This window comes from Pristiophorus japonicus, chromosome 17, assembly GCF_044704955.1.
Source record: "Pristiophorus japonicus isolate sPriJap1 chromosome 17, sPriJap1.hap1, whole genome shotgun sequence".
Lineage (NCBI taxonomy): Eukaryota > Metazoa > Chordata > Chondrichthyes > Pristiophoridae > Pristiophorus > Pristiophorus japonicus.
This window is the reverse complement of record NC_091993.1, coordinates 94,932,104-94,956,614: the sequence shown is the minus strand read 5'-3', so window position 1 is coordinate 94,956,614 and position 24,511 is coordinate 94,932,104.

Below are 24,511 nucleotides of genomic sequence, written 5' to 3'. Positions count from 1 at the left end.
GGGGCACCCTGGGAGGTCCACAGGTAAAAGACCTGGTGGTGTAGCAGACAATGTATGTAGGGTCTCAACAATCTGGATTCGACAAAGGACTAGTATCTCAGTAGCGTGCAGCACAGCATGGAGGCAAAAACTGATTTCTATCAACTTCTTCAAGAACGAGCAGATATCATCATCATCATAGGCAGTCCCTCGAAAGTCAACAATTAGCATTCCTGTAGTTGTGACATTTACAGCATACAGTCGAGCACTTAGAGACACGTCTGGCATCATCAAATTTATTACACTAAGAAGGTCAAAAATGCTCTTTCTAGGCATGTTAATACATGCTTAGTGTTTGGAATCAACCAGCAGCAGGAGTTACAAGCTCTTTTATTAGGAAATGATAGCTTTGTGGGCCACACCCATATAAGTCATTCATCAGCCTTTCTAGAAGTGCATGGTCTACCTGAATAAAAAGAGCTTTTATTGTTGCTATGACGTATGATCGTTGACAAGATAAAGTATGTCAATGCAGGCTTTCTAGGTGTAATGCAGTACATGCGGTGGGTATGGTAATGTAAGGATCTAAGGCAAGTTGTAAAATTGAATTCAGTAAATTTGTTAATCTGTGACCATGAAAGCAGATTGTCATAAGAACCCAACTGTTTCACTAATACCCTTCAGGCGAAGGAACATTTCACTACTACCAGGTCTGTTTTACATGTTACTCGAGTCGACATGACATGGTTGACTCTTAAAGCCCCAGCAAGCATCAATCAATATTCAAATAGACAAGCTATCAGCGCCTTCTCAGGATAATGAGAGATGGGCAATGAATACAACCATGACAGCATCACTCACATTCCAAAAACAAATGTTAAAAAATTATTCGCTGACCATATTGTTGGAAAGGAAAAGAGGATTAGCAAGTTGATCGGAAGAGACCTTGGCTGTCTTGACTGATAACAATTCCATATCCCAGCAAGCTATAACCACATGTGTGCAAACCAGGATATTAATTGAATGGACATTTGGGATACTGTAGCAATATCTCAGATATTTGGGGCCCAAGTTTCGGGCCGGATCTGGACGCCCGTTTTTCACGCCAGAAAGTGCGCCTAAAAAAAACGTACCTATTCTCCAGCTCCCTGCAGGTCCTCTGGAGCCGGGCGCAGTGCAGCACGAGCTGTGGGGGGCGGAACCAGGTCCCTGCGCTAAAAACAGTGCCGGGACCTTTGCACATGCGCGCTACAGTGGGCGCGCATGTGCAGCAGCTCCAGGCGCCCCAAACTATGTGGGAGGGGCCCGAAGCACGCAGCCCCTAGCCCTGGCCGAATGGCCTCACTGGGGCAGTGTGAATAAGGCTCCTCCCACCCAACCGGACCGGACCCGACCCCCGCTCTCCCCCCCCCACCCCCGCGACTCGACCTCTGCTTCCCCCCGCCCCCCCCCCAGCGACCTGACCTCTGCTCCCGCCACCCCCTCCCACCAGACCTCCACGACTCTCTCTCCACCACCCCCCCCGACCTCCGCGACTCTCCCCCCCGCCCCCGGACCTCCGCGACCCTCCACGAGACCCGACGCCACCTACTGTAAATCCAGCCTGACGTCTTGGGCCCGGCCGTTCAGCCTCCTTCTCTCCCTTCCCTTCCCCGCTCTCTCCTTCCCTCCCTTCCCCCCCTCTCTCCTTCCCTCCCTCCCTCCTCTCTCCTACCCTCCCTCCTTCCCTCCCTTCTCTCTCCTTCCATCCCTCCTCTCTCCTTCCCTCCCTCCCTCCTTCCCTCCTCTCTTCTTCCCTCCCTCCCTCCTCTCTCCTTCTCTCCCTCCCTCCCTCCTCTCTCCTTCCCTCCCTCCCTCCTCTCTCCTTCCCTCCCTCCTCTCTCCTTCCCTCCCTCCATCCTCTCTCCATTCTCCCCCTCTCCCCCCCCTCCTCCCCCCTCCTCCTCCCCCACTTCTCCTCCCCCTTCTCCTCGCCCCTCCTCTCCTCCTCCCCCCCACCCCCTCCTCCCCCCCTCACCCCCTCCTCCCCCCTCTTCCTCCCCCACCCCCACCCCACCCCACTCCTTCCCCATCCTCCTCCACCTCCCTCCTCCCACTCTACCCCCCCACCCCCCATCCCACCTCTTCTACCTCGCTCCTCCTTCCTCCCCCTGTCTCCCCCCACCCCCCCTTCTCCCCCCCACCCCCCTTCTCCCCCTTTCTCCCCCTCCTCCTCCCCCACCCACACCCCCCTTCTCCCCCTCCCCCCCAGCCCCCTTCTCCCCTTCCACTCCCACCCCCCTTCTCCCCCTCCCCTCACTGTCAGAAACACAGACACTGACAGACAGAGAGTGAGAGACACACACACAGACAGACAGAGAGATAGAGACACTGACAGAGACACACTGGGGGGGCCATCCCAGCACGCTGTTGGAGGACTCCCGGTGCTGCAGTCGGTAAGTAGAAAATGTTTTATTTATTGGTTTTTTGAATTTTTAAAATTTTTTATTAATTTTTTTTGATTGATTTATTGGTTGATTTATTGATGTATTTATAATTTATTATTGATGATGGCTCTTTATTTGTAAAACTGAAGTGTTTAATGTTTGTAAACTTCCCTTTAAACCCCGCCCCCCCCCCCCCCCCCCATTCCCTATGCCTAATTTGTAACCTATGCCTGATTTTCTAAAGTGTCGACAAGGTTTTTTCAAACCTACAAAAATCTTCATTTACTCCATTCTAAGTTAGTTTGGAGTAAGTTTTCACTGCCTAAACTTTGAAAACAGGTGTAAGTGGCCGGACACGCCCCCTTTTGAAAAAAAAATTCTGTTCCAAAGTGAAACTGTTCTAACTGACTAGAACTGGAGCAAACTAAATGTCGAGAATTCAAATTTCTAAGATACTCCATTCGAAACCAGTTGCTCCAAAAAAACAGGAGCAACTCAGGCCGAAACTTGGTCCCTTGGATTGCACAATGGGAGGTGCCATCCATATAGATAGGAAGTTATACTGAATTATTGTATATGCTGCACTATTTAATTATAGACAAAGGCCTCACCATGAAATCAGTTGAGGAGCAACAAAAAAGACTATCAAGAAGCAGGAGGATGTTTATGCAATGAACACATCAGCGTCAGAGTAGTGAGTGCAAGAAGGGAGACAGTAATATTAAGTTCTAATTGCCAACACCTTCAGTTGAACTCACAAGGTATCTCTTCCACACCAGAAATTGCTGGGTGATTTACACATTAATAACGGCAAGTGCCATTAAACTTGCCATTATTACCTCAGCAAATTCCGGCCCATTGGCCTCAATTTTCCCCAGTGATTTGCGCCATATTTGCGGACAGCAGCAGCAACAGAGGTGGGAGAGAGTGGGAGAGGAGGGGGTGGGGGAAGCCTTTTGGGTATAGTTAGGTGCAGGGACAGGGAGGGAGGCCATTCAGCCTGGAATAGGTGCGGGGACCGGGAGGGAGGCCATTCGGCCAGGAATAGGTGTGGGGATTGGGAGGCCATTCAGCCTGGGATAGGTGCGGGGATCTAGACCGGGAGGAGACCATTTGACCAGGAATGCGTGCGGGGATCGGGACCGGCTCAGGGAAGCCCTTCAGCCTGGGATAGGAGCGGGGACTGGCACCTGGAGGGTGGGGGGGGGGTTGGACTTTAATAATTCAATGGAGGTAAGTTGCTGCAATGTTTAATGTGCTTGTGCAGGTTGCGAGCTGGCTATATGTTTCACTTTCCAGCCTCAGCCTGCATTGTATCCCTAGTAACCATGGCAACCCGATCATTTTGGCGCAGATCAAAACTCCACCTCCCAAAACTAAACAACAAGCTTGGCGGTGCCAAAATGAAGAAATCAAACAGGGAAATTTGGAAGATTTTTTTTTGTCATACTTGGGCCCCCCAAAAATGGGCGTAACTCTTCAAGTACACCAAAAAACAGCTTTGGAGAAAAGTGAGCCCATTATCTTGGATTTCTATCAGTAGGGCTAAAAAGGCAGGTTTACATCTTAGTTGTTTTTTCTTGTGGAGCTACATTTCTGAGAGATGAATGACTAGTACTTCCATATTGTATATGTTTGAACTCACTTGCAACCTCATTGATAATCAGGGAGGTTATGCTTAAATTGTATAACACTCTGGTTAGGCCACAGCTGGAATAATGCGTGCAGTTCTGGCCGCCGTATTATAGGAAGGACGTGATTGCACTAGAGAGGGTGCAGAGGAGATTTACTCGGATGCTGCCTGGAATAGAGAATCTTAGCTATGAGGACAGATTGGATAGGCTGGGTTTGTTCTCATTGGAACAGAGGAGGTTGAGAGGAGACATCATTGAGGTGTACAAAATTTTGAGTGGCCTGGATATAGTGTATAGCAAGGGCTTTGGTGGAGGAGTCAATTACGAGGTGGCATAGTTTTAAGGTGATTGCTGGAAGGTTCAGAGGGGATTAGAGGGGAGGCTTCTTCAGGCAGAGGGTTGTGGGGGTCTGGAACTCACTGCCCAGAAGGCTGGTGGATGAAGACACCCTCACCACATTTAAAAGGTGCTTGGATGGGCACTTAAAGTGCTGTAACCTGCAGAGCTGGTAATTGGGATTAGACTAGATAACCTCTTCTTGGGTGGTGCAGATACGATGGTAAGTACTGCAAGGAATAGAATACGGCCAGGGTGATCTCCTGGACTAGTTTCGATCGCCTGGATAGGTTGGAGAGGAATTTTCCCATTTTTTTCCCCCCAATTGGCCTGGGTTTTTATCTGGTTTTAGCCTCTCCCAGGAGATCACATGGCTCCGGTTGGGGTGGAGTGTAGATTGTTTCAGTGTAAGAGGTGTCGCAGTTGTGTGGGGTGGACTGGTTGGGCTGGGTGCTATTTACCTTTCCGCCATTGTTCATTGTTCATAGGTTTATATGTAAACTTCAGGACTGCTGACCGAGGGCCGTGCTGCTCTTTGTCGGCCGGCACGAACACGATGGGCCGTAATGGCCCCCTTCTGCGCTGTAAATTTCTATGTTTCTATAATATTTCTGTAGTGTGTGGATATATTTTGATATTTCATCAAGAGCCCTGAACACAAGAACCTGGAGAAAACATGGCACTAAATTAGTTGATTTTTAGTACCTGTAAAGCCTAAGAATTTTATTTTGATGCGTTAATCATCTATGAAAGAGATTGCTGCAAATAAATCATGTTATAGAATTTCCATTAATTCTTGTCTAAATGCTAATCATGTATGTGCAAGTGCAAAAAGTGTTTTATATTTGAAGGTCTAAAATACTTACCTGTTCCTATTGAAGGCACAAATACAATGCAAAGGAACACTTTGTACTGGATTAATAGATTGATGCATAGGGTGTGTGCTTTTTTGTTGTTTCGAATGTTGTGGATTCAGTCATTGGCCGCTCGTATATTGTGGTATTTTAAAATTATATAAAACATAGAACTCTCCCCATGTGCTGCAGAGATGTAGTTTTGGTAGCTCAAATCTGTACAATTAAAATAGATTGTGTTTTTTTTTCCAAACTGGGGGACAAAATGGAGATTAAATGTTATACAAAGGATCAGGAAAAAAAAATGCGGCTGCAGAAATGAAATGTGTTAATTGTACTGTGGAACAAGAGGAGTTTTCAAATATTAGGTACAGTAACAGCAGGATACTGTAGAGACAACTGTTTGGAAGAACAATTGCCTCACAAATGTTTATCCTGCTGGTTACTGGGGGCTTGCCCAGAATATAAGATTGTTCAGGCTATAGAAAAAGTTAGCCTGGAATACATTGTGGAAGTAAAACTAGAGAACAAGGGTTCAAATGAGTAAAAGGGCAGTTTAGGATTGATATCAGAAAACTCTTCTTCACGCACTAAGTGCTCAATATGTGAAATGAACGTCCAGATACAGTAATGTAAACAAAAGCAGTTTAATTATTCAAGAAACAGTTGGTTGCTACAATGGGACCTCTCAGAATGGATGGGCATCAGGACCTCTCTAAATGGATGGGCCAAGTGGTCTTTCTCCTCTGTAATTACTTTGTGATCATGTGATCTTGAATTTATATACAGTAGTTCAAATGCAGTTAACTAAGGTTGTCAGAGAATAGAGTAGCAGGCATGAGAGCCTGACACCCACTGTATGTTCTGTAGAATTTTGCTTGTGGCAATCACAAGGGTACTTGAGATATCTATTCTTATTCAACTGGTTGTGATTGAATCCTGCTGTGGCATTGGCAACATTCACAATTCACTTGCAAGTTCTGTAATTTGCAGAAGCCTTTTTAAATGCACGTGAATTGAAACATGCAGCAAACTACATTTGATTTCCTATGGGATTAGCAAATGAGTGTTTGCAGCACAGATGTTGTTACACTGCCGAATATACAAAAAAGCTAGCAATAGAGCAAATTTTGCAATCTAACAGTATAGGAGAATTTATTTTGTAAAGTTGATCCCCCACACACCTTTCAGAAGCTTTTTTTGCATGACTGCTCACTTATTATCACCTACTGTTAGCTGTTGGATGGAATGTTATCCTTCTGAATGAGGAATAAAATCCGTTTTTTTCTTGTTTTCAAAATTTATTTTGGGATTATTGTGTAGAAGGAAATCTCAGTGGTGTTTTTGCCATATTTATAGACTAGCTCCAGAAAGTACAAAGATAAAACATAATGACAAGATATGGAACGGAGTTCGAGGGGTCAATGCTGAGTCCCTGACTCTCCAAGATTAATACTGACCCGGACTGAATTATTACAACATTTTATTTTGACAATACACTACCTGCAGTTTGTTTATATTTATTCATTCATTGGATGTAGGTGTCGCTGGTGAGACCAGCATTTATTGCCCATCCCTAATTGCCTTTGAGAAGGTGGTGGTGAGCCATGTTATTGAACTGCTACAGCCCGTGTGGTGAAGGAACTCCCACAGTGCTGTCAGGGAGGGAGTTCCAAGACTTTGACCCAGCGATGATGAAGGAAGTCAATATGGTGTGTGACTTGGAGGGGAACTTGGAGGTGGTGGTGTTCCCATGTACCTGCTGCCCTTATCCTTCGAGGTGGTAAAGTTTGTGGGATTGGGAGGTGCTGTCAAAGAAGCTTTGGCAAGTTACTGCAGTGCATCTTATAGTTGGTACACACTGCAGCCTTGTTGCACCAGTGATGGAGGGAGTGAATGTTTAAAGTGTTGGATGGGCACCCAATCAAACAGGCTGCTTTTTCCTGATGGTGTTCACCAGCTTGAATGTTATTGGAGCTGTACTCATCGAAGCAAATAGAGAGTATCCCATCACACTCCTGACGTGCCTTGTACTTGGTGGAAAGGCACTGGGGAGTCAGGATGTGAGTCACTCACCACAGAATATCCAATCTCTGATGTGCTCTTGTATTTACAGTATTTATTTGGATGGTCCAGTTTTATTTCTGTCACTCCCCAGGATATTGCTGGTGGGGATTTGAAGATGGTAATGTCTTTGAAAGTCAAGGGCATTGTGTTCCTAACACAGATGAGGCTGCACACAGGGAGGTTAAAGTAACAGTGACCTCAGTCTTTAATAAGGCACTCCAGAGTGAGGAACAGGCCTTAGGGGCCGGCTTATATACAGTGCTCCCAAGGGATGCTGGGATCTCTTGAGACTTCAGGGGATGAGCTCCCTAGTAGTGGAACATGGGAGTGCATGCTTTACAGATACACAACATCACTCCCCTCCCAAGTCGAAGTGAAAATTATTTACAAGGTGAGGCGGTCGGGAGCCTTTCTTTCCCTGGTACAAATGTCTGTTTTGGTGTGTTGGCTGTGCCCTCGCTGGGCTGGCATGTTGTTGGTCTTGCAGGGATGCTAGGTGAGCCTGGCCTTGCTGAGCTGTTGGACGTGATGGGTTTGATTTCCTGATCCAGCGTGGTGTCGTTGATCCTTTGTGTGTGTTGTGGGCTCAAAAAAGGTGATGTCTGCTGTGGGTTGTTCAGGGCAGTCTGTAAACCGCAGCCTCGTTTGGTCCAGGTGCTTTCTGCAAATTTGTCCATTGTCTAGTTTGACTACAAAACCCTATTCCCTTCTTTAGCTATCACCGTGCCCGCGATCCACTTGGGACCATGTCCATAGTTTAGCACATACACACAGTCATTCAGATCAATTTCCCGTGACACAGTGGCGCAACCATTGTTTACATTTTGTTGCTACCGCCTGCTCTCTACCTGATCATGCAGGTTGGGGTGAACCAGCGAGAGTCTGGTTTCAAGTGTCCTTTTCATGAGTAGCTCAGCCGGGGCCACCCCTGTGAGCGAGTGGGGTCTCGTGCGGTAGCTGAGCAGTACTCGGGACAGGCGGGTTTGGAGTGAGCCTTCTGTGACTCGTTTAAGGCTCTGTTTGATGATTTGTACTGCCCGCTCTCCCTGCCCATTGGAGGCTGGTTTAAACGGGGCCGAGGTGACATATTTGATCCCATTGCGGGTCATGAATTCTTTAAATACGGCACTGGTGAAACATGGTCCGTTGTCACTGACCAGTACGTCAGGCAGGCCGTGGGTGGCAAATATGGCCCTCAGGCTTTCAATGGTGGTGGTGGCGATGCTTCCAGACATTATTTCACAATCAATCCATTTTGAAAAAGCATCCACCACCACCAGGAACATTTTACCGAGAAACGGGCCCGCATAGTCGACATGGATCCTCGACCATGGTCTGGAGGGCCAGGACCACAAACTTAGTGATGCCTCTCTGAGCACATTGCTCTACTGAGCACATACGCTGCATTGCCATACACAGGACTCTAAGTCAGAGTCAATACCGGGCCACCACATGTGGGATCTGGCTATCGCTTTCATCATTACTATACCTGCATGTGTGCTGTGGAGATCCGAGATGAACGTCTCCCTGCCCTTTTTTTGGGTAGCACTACGTGGTTACCCCACAACAGGCAGTCTGTCTCAATGGACAGCTCGTCCTTTCGCCGCTGGAACGGCTTGATTCGCTCTTGCATTTCAACGGGGATGCTGGCCCAGCTCCCATGCAGTACACAGTTTTTTTACTAGGGACAGCAGAGGATCTTGTCTGGTTGAAGTCCTAATCTGGCGGGACATGACAGGTGATTTCTCATTTTCAAAGCTTCCATGACCATCAATAAGTTTGCAGGCTGCGCCATTTCCACCCCCGTGGTGGGCAATGGTAACTGACTGAGAGCATCCGCACAGTTCTCGGTGCCTGGCTTGTGGCGGATGGTTTAGTTATACACTGATAGCCTGAGGGCCCACCTTTGTATGTGGGCTGAGGCATTAGTATTAATCTCCTTGTTTTCAGCGAACAGGGATGTGAGGGGCTTGTGATCGGTTTCCAGCACAAATTTGAGGCCAAACAGGTACTGATGCATTTTCTTTATCCCGAACACACACGCTAATGCCTCTTTCTCAATCATGATGTAGGCCCTCTTGGCCTTAGACAAGCTCCTGGAATCACAGGCGACAGGTTGCAAATTCCCCGCAACGTTAGCTTGTTATAATACACACCCGACTCCGTATGACGACGTGTCACATGCTAGCACAAGTCTTTGACACGGGTTATACAATATAAGTAGCTTGTTGGAGCATAAAATGTTTCTGGCTTTCTCAAAAGCAATTACTTGTTTTTTTCCCCATATCCAGTTCTCACCTTTGCGCAAAAACATATGTAGGGACTCTAAGAGGGTGCTTAACCCCAGTCGGAAGTTACCAAAATAATTGAGGAGTCCAAGGTACGACTGCAGCTCCGTAACGTTCTGTGGCCTTGGCGCGTTCCTGATAGCCTCTGTCTTGGCGTCTGTGGGCCGAATGCCGTCAGCCGCGATCTTTCTCCCCAAATACTCCACTTCTGTTGCCATGAAGACGCATTTCGACCTCTTCAGCTGCAGCCCTACGCGATCCAGTCGCTGGAGGACCTCCCCCAGGTTTTATAGGTATTTGGCGGTGGCCCACACCCATGACCAATATGTCATCCTGAAAGACCACCGTGTGTGGTACCAACTCGAGTAGGCTCTCCATGTTTCTCTGGAAGATCGCTGCAGCCGATCGAATTCCAAACGGGCATCTGTTGTAGATGAACAGTTCCTTTTGCGTGTTGATGCAGGTGAGATCCTTCGAAGACTCCTCCAGCTCCTGCGTCATGTAGGCCGAAGTCAGTTCGAGCTTGGTGAATGTCTTGCCTCCTGCCAGCGTCGCAAATAGGTCATCTGCCTTAGGTAGCGGATATTGGTCCTGCAACGAGAAACAATTAATAGTTACTTTATAATCGCCGCAAATCCTGACCGTGCCATCACTTTTGAGTACTGGAACAATCGGGCTGGCCCAGTAGCTGAATTCCACTAGGGAGATGATGCCCTCGCATTGCAGCCTGTCCAGCTCAATTTCCACTCTCTCCTTCATTATGTGCGGTACCGTTCGCGCCTTGTGGTGAACGGGTCGTGCCTCTGGGACCAAGTGGATCCGCACCTTCGCCCTGGAAAAGTTTCCAATGTCTGGCTAAAAAAGGGAAGGAAATTTGTTGAGAACCTGGGTACATGAGGCCTCATCGACTTGTGATAGCGCTCGGATGTCATCCCAGTTCCAGCGGATTTTGCCCAGCCAGCTCCTTCCAAGCAGTGTGGGGCCATCGCCCGGGACAATCCAGAGTGGCAGTTCGTGCACTGTGCCCTCGTAGGTGACCTTGACCATGGCGCTGCCCAGGACAGTGATAAGCTCTTTGGTATACGTTCTCAGTTTTGTGTGGATGGGGCTCAGGGCTGTCTGAATGCCTTGTTGCACCACAGTCTCTCAAACATCTTTTTACTCATGATGGATTGGCTAGCACCATGGCTTTGGGTAAGCCATTCAATTTTACGTTTAGCATTATAGGTGGACATTTCGTCAAAAATGTGTGCACCCCATATACTTCAGCATCTGCCTCCTCTCTCTGAGGCTCGAAATTGCTTTGGACCGATCTTCCTCTGCCACGTGGTGGTTAGCAGGTTTTGCAGAGCTTGCAGCTTGTTTGCAAGCTCATTGGAGGTGCCCCATTGTTCCACAGCTCTTGCAAACATACCCTTTGAAGCGGCATGAATAGGCTGAAGGGAAGCCTCAACAACGCCAACAAGGTGTGAATTGCCTTGCATTCATCCTTTGGTGGTGACTCTGAGTCATCTGGGTCACCTGAGGCCTGCTGGCAGTTGCAGACTCGTGATTTCTGCCCTGTGCATTTCTGCTCGCAAACACAGTTCCAGTTAATTTATGAACATTGCTAGCACTTGTGTGCTGAGAGATTCGTTTGGTGTTATCAATGGTGGACATAAACGCCTATGCTATCACAATGGCCTTACTGAGGGTCGGTGTCTCTACAGTAATAAGTTTTCATAGGATGGTCTCGTGGCCAATGCCCAGTATGAAAAAGTCTCTGAGCATTTAGTCCAGGTAGCCATCAAACTCACATTGTCCTGCAAGTCACTTTAGCTCGGCGAAGCAGCTCGCCACTTCCTGACCTTCAGATCGCTGGCACGTGTAGAATCGATACCTCGCCATCAGCACACTCTCCCTTGGGTTAAGATGCTCCCGAATCAGTGTACACAGCTCCTCATATGACTTATCTGTGGGTTTCACTGGAGCCAGAAGATTCTTCATGAGGCTGTAGGTCGGTGCCCCGCAGGTTGTGAGGAGGACCGCTCTCCTTTTTGCAGCGCTTCCTTCTCCGTCCAGCTCGTTGGCTACAAAGTACAGGTCTAGCTCTTCGACATAGGCTTCCCAGTCCTCACCATCCGAGAACTTCTCCAGGATGCCCACAGTTTGCTGCATCTTTGCATTGGATTCGTATTCTCGTCGCCAGTTATTGTGTTTCGAACACAGATGAGGCTGCACACAGGGAGGTTAAAGTAACAGTGACCTCAGTCTTTAATAAGACACTCCAAAGTAAGGAACAGGCCTTAGGGGCCGGCTAATATACAGTGCTCCCAAGGGATGCTGGGATCCCTTGGGACTTCAGGGGATGAGCTCCCTGGTGGCGGAACATGGTAGTGCATGCTTTACAGATACACAACAAAGGGCAGATGGTTAGACTCTCTCCTGTTGGAAATGGTTATTGCCTGATGCTTGTGTAGCACAGCTGTTACATGCCCCTTATCAACCCAAGCCTTGTCCAGGTCTTGCTGCATACGGGCATGGACTGCTTCATTATCTGAGGAATGATGAATGGAACCGAACACTGTGCAGTCATCAGCAAACATCCTCACTTCTGACTTTATGATGGAGGGGGTCATAGGTGAAGCAGCTGAAGATGGTTGGGCCTAGGACACTGCCTTTGAGGCACGCAGCATTCGAAATAAAGTAAATGAATTAACGGCACAAATCATTACAAATGGGTATGATTTGGTGGCCATTACAGAAACGTGGTTGCAGGGGGGCCAAGACTGGGAATTAAACATACAGGGGTATCTGACAATTCGGAAAGATAGACAAGAAGGGAAAGGAGGTGGGGTAGCTCTGTTAATAAAGGAAGATACCAGGGCAGTTGTGAGAGACGATATTGGCTCTAATGAACAAAATGTTGAATCATTGTGGGTAGAGATTAGAGATAGTAAGGGGAAAAAGTCACTGGTGGGCGTAGTTTATAGACCCCCAAATAATAACTTCATGGTGGGGCGGGCAATAATCAAGGGAATAATGGAGGCATGTGAAAAAGGAACGGCAGTAGTCATGGGGGATTTTAACCTACATATCGATTGGTCAAATCAAATCGCACGGGGTAGCCTGGAGGAGGAATTCATAGAATGCATACGGGATTGTTTCTTAGAACAGTATGTTACAGAACCTACAAGGGGGCAAGCTATCTTAGATCTGGTCCTGTGTAATGAGACAGGAAAAATAAACGATCTCCGAGTAAAAGATCTTCTCGGAATGAGTGATCACAGTATGGTTGAATTTGTAATACAGATTGAGGGTGAAGAAGTTGTGTCAGAAATGAGCGTACTATGCTTAAACAAAGGGGACTACAGTGGGATGAGGGCAGAGTTGGCTAAAGTAGACTGGAAACACAGACTAAACGGTGGCACAATTGAGGAACAGTGGAGGACTTTTAAGGAGCTCTTTCATAGTGCTCAATAAAAATATATTCCAGTGAAAAAGAAGGGTGGTAAGAGAAGGGATAACCAGCCATGGATAACCAAGGAAATAAGGGAGAGTATCAAATTAAAAACCAATGCGTATAAGATGGCCAAGGTTAGTGGGAAACTAGAAGATTGGGAAAATTTTAAATGACAGCAAAGAATGACTAAGAAAGCAATAAAGAAAGGAAAGATAGATTACGAAAGTAAACTTGCGCAAAACATAAAAACAGATAGTAAAAGCTTTTACCGATATATAAAACGGAAAAGAGTGACTAAAGTAAATGTTGGTCCCTTAGAAGATGAGAAGGGGGATCTAATCATGGGAAATGTGGAAATGGCTGAGACCTTAAACAATTATTTTGCTTCCATCTTCACAGTGGAAGACACAAAAACCATGCCAAAAATTGCTGGTCACGGGAATGTGGGAAGGGAGGACCTTGAGATAATCACTATCACTAGGGGGGTAGTGCAGGACAGGCTAATGGGACTCAAGGTAGACAAGTCCCCTTGTCCTGATGAAATGCATCCCAGGGTATTAAAAGAGATGGCGGAAGTTATAGCAGATACATTCGTTATAATCTACCAAAATTCTCTAGACTCTGGGGAGGTACCAGCGGATTGGAAAGCAGCTAATGTAATGCCTCTGTTTAAAAAAGGGGGCAGACAAAAGGCAGGTAACTATAGGCTGGTTAGTTTAACATCTGTAGTGGGGAATATGCTTGAAGCTATCATTAAGGAAGAAATAGCGGGATATCTAGATTGGAATAGTGCAATCAAGCAGACGCAACATGGATTCATGAAGGGGAAATCATGTTTAACTAATTTACTGGAATTCTTTGAGGATATAATGAGCATGGTGGATAGAGGTGTACCGATGGATGTGGTGTATTTAGATTTCCAAAAGGCATTCGATAAGGTGCCACACAAAAGGTTACTGCAGAAGATAGAGGTACGCGGAGTCAGAGGAAATGTATTAGCATGGATCGAGAATTGGCTGGTGAACAGAAAGCAGAGAGTCGGGATAAATGGGTCCTTTTCGGGTTGGAAATCGGTGGTTAGTGGTGTGCCACAGGGATCGGTGCTGGGACCACAACTGTTTACAATATACATAGATGAACTGGAAGAGGGGACAGAGTGTAGTGTAACAAAATTTGCAGATGACACAAAGATTAGTAGGAAAGCGGGTTGTGTAGAGGACACAGAGAGGCTGCAAAGAGATTTGGATAGGTTAAGCGAATGGGCTAAGGTTTGGCAGATGGAACACAATGTCGGAAAGTGTGAGGTCATCCACCTTGGGGAAAAAAACAGTAAAAAGGAATATTATTTGAATGGGGAGAAATTACAACATGCTGAGGTGCAGAGGGACCTGGGGGTCCTTCTGCATGAATCCCAAAAAGTTAGTTTGCAGGAGCAGCAGGTAATCAGGAAGGCGAATGAAATGTTGGCCTTCATTGCGAGAGGGATGGAGTACAAAAGCAGGGAAGTCCTGCTGCAACTGTACAGGGTATTGGTGAGGTCGCACCTGGAGTACTGCGTGCAGTTTTGGTCACCTTACTTACAGAAGGGTATACTAGCCTTGGAGGGGGTACAGAGACGATTCACTAGGCTGATTCCGGAGATGAAAGGGTTACCTTATGATGATAGATTGAGTAGACTGGGTCTTTACTTGTTGGAGTTCAGAAGGATGAGGGGTAATCTTATAGAAACATTTAAAATAATGAAAGGGATAGACAAGATAGAGGCAGAGAGGTTGTTTCCACTGGTCGGGGAGACTAGAACTAGGGGGCACAGCCTCAAAATACGGGGGGAGTCAATTTAAAACCGAGTTGAGAAGGAATTTCTTCTCCCAGAGGGTTGTGAATCTGTGGAATTCTCTGCCCAAGGAACCAGTTGAGGCTAGCTCATTGAATGTATTCAAGTCACAGATAGATAGATTTTTAACCAATAAGGGAATTAAGGGTTACGGGGAGCGGGCGGGTAAGTGGAGCTGAGTCCACGGCCAGATCAGCCATGTCCTTGTTGAATGGCGGAGCAGGCTCGAGGGGCTAGATGGCCTACTCCTGTTCCTAATTCTTATTTTCTTATGTTCTTATGTTGAGGAACTCCTGCAGCGTTGTCCTGGGGCTGAAATGATTGGCCTCCAACAACCATAATGAGCTACCTTTGTGCTTGGTATGACTCCAGCCAGTGGAAAGTCTGCGCCTGATTCCCATAGACTTCAATTTTATAAGGCTCCCAGTCCAGTTTTCCAGTCAATGTTGGGGAAACAAGGACACAGTGTCCAGCATTTATATTGTCCATGTACAGTAGACACCTCAAGTCGCTGGAGAAATACCACCAACGATGCCTCCGCAAGATCCTACAAATCCTCTGGGAGGACAGACGCACCAAAATTCGCATCCTCGACCAGGCCAACATCCCAGCATTGAAGCACTGACCACACTGGATCAGCTCTGCTGGGCAGGCCACATCATTTGCATGCCAAACACGAGACTCCCAAAGCATGTGCTTTGCTCGGAACTCCTTCACGACAACAAGCCAAAGGTGGTCAGAGGAAACGTTACAGGGACACCCTCAAAGCCCTGAAAAAGTGCAACATCCCACTGACATCTGGGAGTCCCTGGCCAAAGACCGCCCTAAGCGGAAGAAGTGCATCCGGGAGGGAGCTGAGCAGCTTGAGTCTCATCACCGAGGGCATGCAGAAATCAAGTGCAGGCAGTGGAAAGAGCGTGTGGCAAACCTGTTCCACCCACCCTTTCCCTCAACGACTATCTGTCCCACCTACAGGGTCTGTGGCTCTCGTATTGGACTGTTCAGTCACCTAAGGACTCATTTTAAGAGTGGAAGCAAGTCTTCCTCGATTCCGAGGGTTGCCTATGACGATGATGATATCCAGTATTTATATGTCAACTTTCATTACTTTTAACACCATAACACTACAAAAGATATGTATGGAATGAGTTCACAATTGTGCTGTATACAGGGGAACCTGTGATATCCAACAACTGCAAATTGAAAACAGAGTTAGGTGCACATTGACATCTTCACAGATGAACCTCTAGTTTGTCAGAAATACAACGTAATTGAGCAAATTAGGGCTATTCTATTTACAAAGGTGGAAGGTTGCCTCCAGTTAAAATGTTATTTTAAAGTATTGATTTCAAATCTGTCAAGGAATTTGCATTTGCTGAATTGGCCACTTTGAAGTTCCACTTTATCAAATCTCAGCCAATCTATGCTTCTCTGGCTTAAATAGCTTGCCAACACTCATTGTCTTTGCAGGTAAATGAAGAATAGTCACTTGGGCAAGATCCCAGAGAAGTGTCAGCACCTGTGCAACACCAACTCAGCCAGAGAAGTGAGGGGAAAATTTAGGGGAAAAGAATTGCACCTACAATATACAGGATCAGGATTGAAATCTGCAAGAAGTTTTATAATCTGAGGAAAAGCACAAAAGTAGGTAGAGCTATTGGGCTCAATTTTCCCCAAAGCTTTTTTTGGCGTACTTGAAGAGTTACGCCTGTTTTTTGGGAGCCTAGGTACACCCAAAAAAATGTTCCAAGTTTCCCCGTTTGATTTATGCATTTTGGCACAACCTAACCTGTCCTTTAGTTTTGGGGGTGGAGCCTTGATCTGCACCAAAAAGGTCGGGTTGCCATGGTAACCAGGGACACAATGCGAGCTGAGGCTGCAAAGTGAAACATACAGCCAGCTCGCAACACATACATTGCAGCAACTTAAAAACGCATAAAATACATTGCAGCAACTTACCTCCAATTATTAAATTGTTCCCCCCCGCCCACCCCACCCCTCCGATGCTGGTGCCGATCCCCCCCCTATCCCAGGCCGAAGGGCCTCCTGGTCCTGCTACCTGGCCCCTAGCCCTGAGTGCCTTGCCGATCCTGCTCCCCCACCCCTAACCCTGGCTGAATGGCCTCCCGGTCCGTTCCCCCACCCCTAGTCTTGGCCGAATGGCCTCCTGGTCCATTCCCCTGGCCCTAGCCCTGAGTGTCTTGTCGGTCCGCTCCCCCGACCCTATCCCAGACCAAATGGCCTCCTCCCTCCCTGTCCCCGCACCTAACTATACCCGAAAGGCTTCCCCCCTTCTCTCCCCCTCTCTCTTACCTTTCCTGCTGCTGCTGTCCCGGCATCTGCTGCACTTACCTGCACCAATTTCCTTATTGTGTCGGATTCCTTAACTCTCCAGAAGGTTTTTCTGCAGAGGCCACATACGCTGGCCTAAGCAGAACTGGAGTAACTCTCAGCTGGCCAAACTTCCCTAAATGGCCAGAATTGGTGCAAGTGGCAGGTTATGCACCATTTGGCTGAAAAAAAAACTTACCTAAAAAATCATAACGAATTGAGTTAGCTGAGGCAAATTGATCGGGGAAACTGTAGTTTTTCAGCTTAGGTCAAAAAAAATGGTGCAAATCACTGGGGAAAATTGAGCAATGTACTGACATGTCAAATGACTTCCAATTTTAAAGGCATATGAATGCAATTGTTAGATGTCAGCACAAGGAAACAACAAGAAATGTGCAAAGTTAAAGTCAACAAAAATGCATCAGACCTATGTAGTTTCAAAAGTGCAAATAGCGACAAGTCTGGAAAATGGTATTATTTTGGCAAGAAATGTGTGTCACATATACACAAACACTTACAAAGTATGCCAATGTCAGTGTGAAACAGATGTGTCTCCAATTCAGTCATGTTATTGATGTATGTGCTGAACCATAAGACTTAAAGGGTACACTACTGGGAAAGAAGAAGTGCAACTTGAATGTTTTCACACCTCCAGAAATAAAATGTAGCAACGATCTGTTACTGAGAAGAATTTCCAATGAGCAGTTTAGTTTGCAGGCAACGATTGCTCACAATCGTTGAGTTAGGCTGAATACAAGTCCCAATAAATCACAAGGAATAGTGCATGAGAAACAAATTGTTGCAGTGATAAGGTTAAGGTACTGCATAGCATTGGAAACCCAGCTGGTGCTGCTTGCAACAAACCAGTGGTTTGTACAGATTGGTTATTGTGTACTGTCTGTCCAATCGTCCTCACCATGTACGTTGGCAGTGGTTAATGCCAATGTAGTTATTTTGTTACATATTTAGCAGATGGGTCGGAGAGGAATTTCACAGATTATTTTCCCCTTAAATTGGCCTGGGTTTTTATTTGTTTTTTTGCCTTTCCCAGGAGATGACAAGGTTTTAGGTGGGGTGTAGTGTATATGTTGTGATATACAAGGTATTGCAAGTGTATGAGACAGGTTCGATGGACCAGATGGTCTTTACCTGTCCATCATTATTTGTATGAACCGCCTATTTCCACCTCCGTAACATTGCCCACCTCCATCCCTGCCTCAGCTGGTCTGCTGCTGAAACCCTCATCCATGCCTTTGTTACCTCTAGACTTGATTACTCCAACGCACTCCTGGCTGGCCTCCCACATTCTACCCTACATTAGCTTGAGGTCATCCGAAACTCGGCACCCATGTCGTAAGTCTCACCAAGACCCGCTCACCCATCACCCCTGTGCTTACCAACCTACATTGGCTCCCGGTTAAACAACGCCTCAATTTCAAAATTCTCATCCTTGTTTACAAATCGCTCCATGGCCTGGCCTCTCCCTATCTCTGTAATCTCTTTTGCATCACAACCCCCAAGATGTCTGCGCCCCTCAAATTCTGCCCTCTTGAGCATCCCTGATTATAACTGCTCAACCATTTGTGGCCATGCCTTCAGCTGTTTGGGCCCCAAACTCTGGAACTCACTCCGTAAACCTCTCCACCTCTCTACCTCTCTTTCCTCCTTTATGACACTCCTTAAAACCTATTGTTTGAAAAACTGCTTCCTGATTTCACTCCCAAATGGCTTAGCTCTAATTTGAAGACTATGCCCCCTTGTTTTGGATTCCTCTACCTGAGGAAATAGCTTCTCTACATCTACCCTATTCATTTTAAATACCTCAAATAGATCACCTCTCAACCTTCTAAACTCAAAGAATGACAAGGCAAGTTTATGGAACCTATTCTCATAATTTAATCCTTAAACCTTGGTATAATTCTGGCAAATCTGCACTGTATCCCTTTCAAGGCTGATATATCTTTCCAGTGGTTCAGTGCTCAAAATTGAACATGATACTCCAGATGGGGTCTGACCAAGGCTCTGTACAATTGAAATATCACTTCCTCACTTTTCAATTCCAACCCTCTTGAGATGAATGCTGACATTCCATTAGACATTTTGATTACTTTTTGTACCTGTGCACTGGCTTTTAATGATTTCTGCACATTGACACCTAAATCCCTTTGTTCCTCCACTTCTCCTAGTCTCTCACCACTAAGAAAATAGTCTGATTTGTCATTCTCAGATCCAAAGTGGACGACCTCACACTTCCCCACGTTGAGCTCCATCTACAATAGTTCTCACCACACACTTAGTCTATCTGTGTCCCTTGGTAACTTCCTGCTCCCATCCACAGAACTGGCTCCTAGCTTAGTGTCATCTACAAACTTGGATATACGATTCTATTCATTATTCAATTCTATTCAAGTCATTAATATATGGTGAAAAGCTGAGGGCCGAGTTCAGCTCCTTGGGGAACACCAGTTGTCACGTCCCACCACTCAGTTAGCAAACACATTATCCTTACTCCACCTCCTATTTCTCAACCAATTACCGATCCAAGTCACAAGGTATTCTCCAATTCCATGAGCTCTCATTTTTGGCAATAATCTCTTATGCGGAACAGCCTTTAGAAAAGTCTTAGAGGAGTAGCTGCTGGAACAGTAGCTTTCCACAGAGCAACTATCAGTAGCAGTAATTTTTGCTGTGACTAACTCGATTTTGCAAGCTGTTATGTATAGAAGAACTCCACGAGGCTGAGTACTGTGAGTTAAACTTCGTGTGAACTTAGTCTTCTTTATTACAACTCCAGAGTGCCTAAACAACATGGCAGCCAACCTTTTATACTGGCCCTGCACGTGTGTGCAGGTGACCATTAGGACACCAACAGTTGCGCCCTCTGGTGGCAAGTATTATATAGTTACATACATAACATCACACCCCATAAAGTCTTCGGTATGGGTTACTTACAAGTTGAGGTGATCCGGAGCCCTTCGCTCCCTGGTTGATCATCTAAGTTCAAACTCTGGTGTGTGTGATTTGCTCAGACCATTGCTGTACTGCACCACAGCTGGTCTGACCGGACTGTCAGGAAAGGTGGGTTCATCCTCGTGATTGACAGCGAGGTCGATTGCTAGTTGGGTGTCAATGGTGATGTCCTCTTAAAGTCGTTCCTGGTTGTCAGTAAATCGCAATTTGGTCTGATCTAAATGCTTTCTGTATATTTGGCCATTTAACAGTTTGATTATAAACACCCTATTCCCTTTCTTGGCAAAAACAGTTCCAGCAACTCACTTGGGACCATGACCGTAATTCAGGCAAACACAGGGTCGTAACATCAATGTCATGTGAAACAGCCGTGCGATCATGGTACATGTTCTGCCATTGTCGCCGGGTTTCCACGTGATCATTGAGATCCGGGTGGTCTAGGGAGAGCCTGGTTTTGAGGGCTCTCTTCATTAACAATTCTGCCGGAGGAACCCAGGTGAGCGAGTGGGGTCGCGTCCGGTAACTGAGCAGAATACGAGACAAGCGGGTCAGCAGGGAGCCGTCCGTCACGCATTTCATGCTCTGCTTGATTGTTTGGACTGCCCGCTCCACTTGACCATTAGACGTGGGCTTAAACGGAGCAGATCTGACATGCTTGATGCCATTGTGGGCATAAACTCGTTGAATTCCGAGCTCGTGAAACATGGTCCATTGTCACTGACAAGCCATGGGTGGCGATCATGGCCCGTAGGCTTTCAATGGTGGCTGTGGACGTGCTGGATGACATTATTACACATTCAATCCATTTAGAGTAAGTGTCCACTACTACTAAAAACATCTTTCCTAGAAAGGGTCTGGCAAAATCTACGTAGATCCTGGACCACGGTTTGGAGGGCCATGACCACAGACTCAGTGGAGCCTCCCTTGGTGCATTGCTCAGTTGCGAACAAGTGTTGCACTTCAAGTCCAAGTCAATGCTGGGCCACCAAACATGCGACCTGGCAATTGCCTTCATCATGACAATGCCTGGGTGGGTACTGTGTAGGTCGCATATAAACATTTCCCTGCTTTTTTTTGCCAAAACCATTCAATTACCCCATAAGAGACAATCCGACTAAATGGACACTTCATCTTTGCGTCGGTGAAACGGCTTCATTTCACCTTGCATTTCCCTGGGAACGGCCGACCAGTTCCCATTTAGGACACAACTCTTTACTAATGATAGCACAGGATCCTGGCTGGTCCAGGTCCTGATCTGGCGAGCCGTGCCGGGTGACCCCTCGCTCTCAAAAGCATCCATGACCAGTAGCAAGTCTGCGGGCAGCGCCATTTCAACCCCGGTGGTATGTAATGGTAGCCGGCTGAGAGCATCGGCACAGTTTTCAGTGCCTGGTCTGTGGCAGATAACATAGTCATAAGCCGATAATGTTAGTGCCCATCTTTGGGTGCGGGACAAAGCATTGGTGTTTATACCTTTGCTCTCTGAAAACAGTGAAATGAGCGGCTTCTGGGCAGTTTCAAGCTCAAACCGGTCCAAATAGATATTGGTGCATTTTCTTAACCCCATATACACATGCTAACGCCTCTTTCTCGACCATACTATAGGCTCTCTCAGCCTTAGACAGACTTCTAGACGCGTATGCAACCGGTTGGAGGTTGCCCAATACATTGGCTTGCTGTAACACAGAGCCGAACCCGTACGATGAGGCGTTACAAGCTAGCACTAAATGTTTACATGGGTGTATAAGTAACTTATTTGAACATAGCAGGTTCCTGGCCTTCTCAAAGGCTGTGTCTTGAGATTTGCCCCAAACCCAGTCGTTACCCTTATGTAGCAACATGTGCAAAGGCTCGAACAACGTGCTCAACCCGGGTAGATAGTTACTGAAATAGTTGAGGAGTCCCAGGAACGACCGCAGCTCTGTCACATTCTGTGGTCTGGGTGCATTCTTGATGGCCTCTGTCTTTGAGCCCGTGGGCCTGATGCCGTATGCTGCAAACTTTCTCCCCAAAAATTCGACTTCTCGCGCCAGGAAAACAAACTTGGAGCGTTTCAGCCTGAGTCCCACTCTGTCTCGGCGACTTAGAACCTCCTCCAGGTTGTGTAGGTGTTCGATGGTGTCACAACCGGTGATCAGGATGTCATCTTGAAACACAACGGTGCGCGGAACAGATTTCAGCAAACTCTCCATGTTTCTCTGGAAAATGGCTGCAGCCGAGCGAATCCCGAAAGGACACCTGTGGTATATAAACAGTCCTTTTTGAGTGTTGATGCACATCAGTCTTTTAGAAGATTCAGCCAGCTCCTGTGTCATGTAGGCGGAGGTTAGGTCCAACTTGATGAATGACTTCCCCCCTGCTAACGTTGCGAACAGGTCATCTGCCTTGGGCAGCGGGTACTGATCCTGTAGGTGAGACTCAATTAATCATTACCTTGTATTCTCCGCAGATTCTGACTGTGCCATCGCTTTTCAACACCGGTACAATTGGACTGGCCCACTCGTTGAACTCGACTGGCGATATGAATCCTTCGTGTTGGAGTCTGTCCAGTTCAATCTCGACTTTCTCCCTCATCATGTACGGAACACCGAGCCTTCTGATGGATGGGCCGTGCATCGGAGCCTAGATGGATCTGTACCTTAGCGCCTGTGAAGTTGCCGATGCCTGGTTCAAATAGCGAGGGAAACTTGCTCAGCACTTGAGCACATGAGACGTCATCCACTGAAGATAGTGCTTTGATGTCATTCCAATTACATCTAATTTTTTCTAGCCAGCTTCTGCCATTGCCTGTAACAATCCACAATGATAGGTCATGCACAGCTCCATAATACAATACCTTCACTGCCACACTTCCAATGACTGGTATGAGCTCTTTGGTGTAGGTACGCAGCTTTGCATTAATTGGGCTCAGTTTGGGCCTTTGTGCCTTATTGCCCCATAGTTTCTCGAAAGCCTTCTGGCTCATTATTGACTGACTCGCACCCGTGTCCAACTCCATGGATACGGAACTCCATTTAATTTGACTATCAACATTATAGGAGGGCTCTTGGTGGTGAAGGTATGTACCCCATACACTTCTTCCTCGGGTTGAGTTGCCTGTGCTGCATGATCCGCGCCGGATTGATCATCCTCTGCCACGTGGTGTGTCGCAGCACGTTTGCACATTCGCTGGAGGTACCCCATTGTTGCGCAGCCTTTGCACACGTAGTGCTTGAATCGACATTGATGGGCCCGATGATTACCCCCTCAGAGCCAACACGGTGCTAATGGTTTCACATTCACCCCCGATGGCAGTCTCTGAGTCATAACAGGTCTTGCAGCTGCAGACGTGTAGGCCCTGCCATATGCAGTTCGGCCTGCTAGCGACGTCATTTTATGCACGGTGAGCTTCGATGTTGAGAAGATATCTGTTTGGTGTTATCGTCCATGGCCATGCATGCCTGGGCGATCGCGATGGCCCTGCTCAGGACTTCGACAGCAAGCAGCTTTCGAAGAATGACCTCGTGCCAAGCATGAAAAAGTCCCGCAGCATTTCCCCCAACGCAGCTCCAAAATCACAAGGTCCCGCGAGGCATCTCAGATCGGCGACATAGTCCGCCACGTCCTGGTCCCTGGAGCGATGGTGCGTGTAAAAATGATACCTGGTCATGAGGATTCGGCTTGAGGTGGTCCCGAACCAGCGTGCACAACTCTGTGTATTCCTTCTCTATTGGTTTTGTCGGTGCGAGCAGATTCTTGATGAGGCCGTATATTTTAGGCCCACAGACGGTGAGGAGAATCGCCCTGCACTTGGCCGCGTTAGTGTCTCCTTCCAGCTCGTTGGCCACGATGTATTGGTCGAGACGTTCGACGAAGGCTTCCCAATCATTATCCTTTACGAATCTCTCTAATATTCCAACAGCAGCCATGGTTGCGTGAAGGTTCATATTCTGTTACCCGTCGCCAATTGTTATGTATAGAAGAACTCCACGAGGCTGAGTACTATGAGCTAAACTTAGTGTGACCTTAGTCTTCTTTATTACAACTCCAAACAACATGGCAGCCAACCTTTTATACTGGCCCTGCACGTGTGTGCAGGTGACCATTAGGACTCCAACAGTCGTGCCCTCTGGTGGCAAGTATTACATAGTTACATACATAACACAAGCTACTGATGTAGTGGGGTCTTCTCTCAAAACAGCTGACATCCAAACAATGGCTGCTTTGTGGTCTCACATCTAAGCAGGAAATGAGTGATGTTGTTTGGCAACAGAACAAGGACAATTTTAGCCTAACCAGCCTGTCAGAAAATTTACAGGGTCGGGTGCAACGTTGCTTTTACACCTCGTCCAATTTTACTCTCCATTGTAG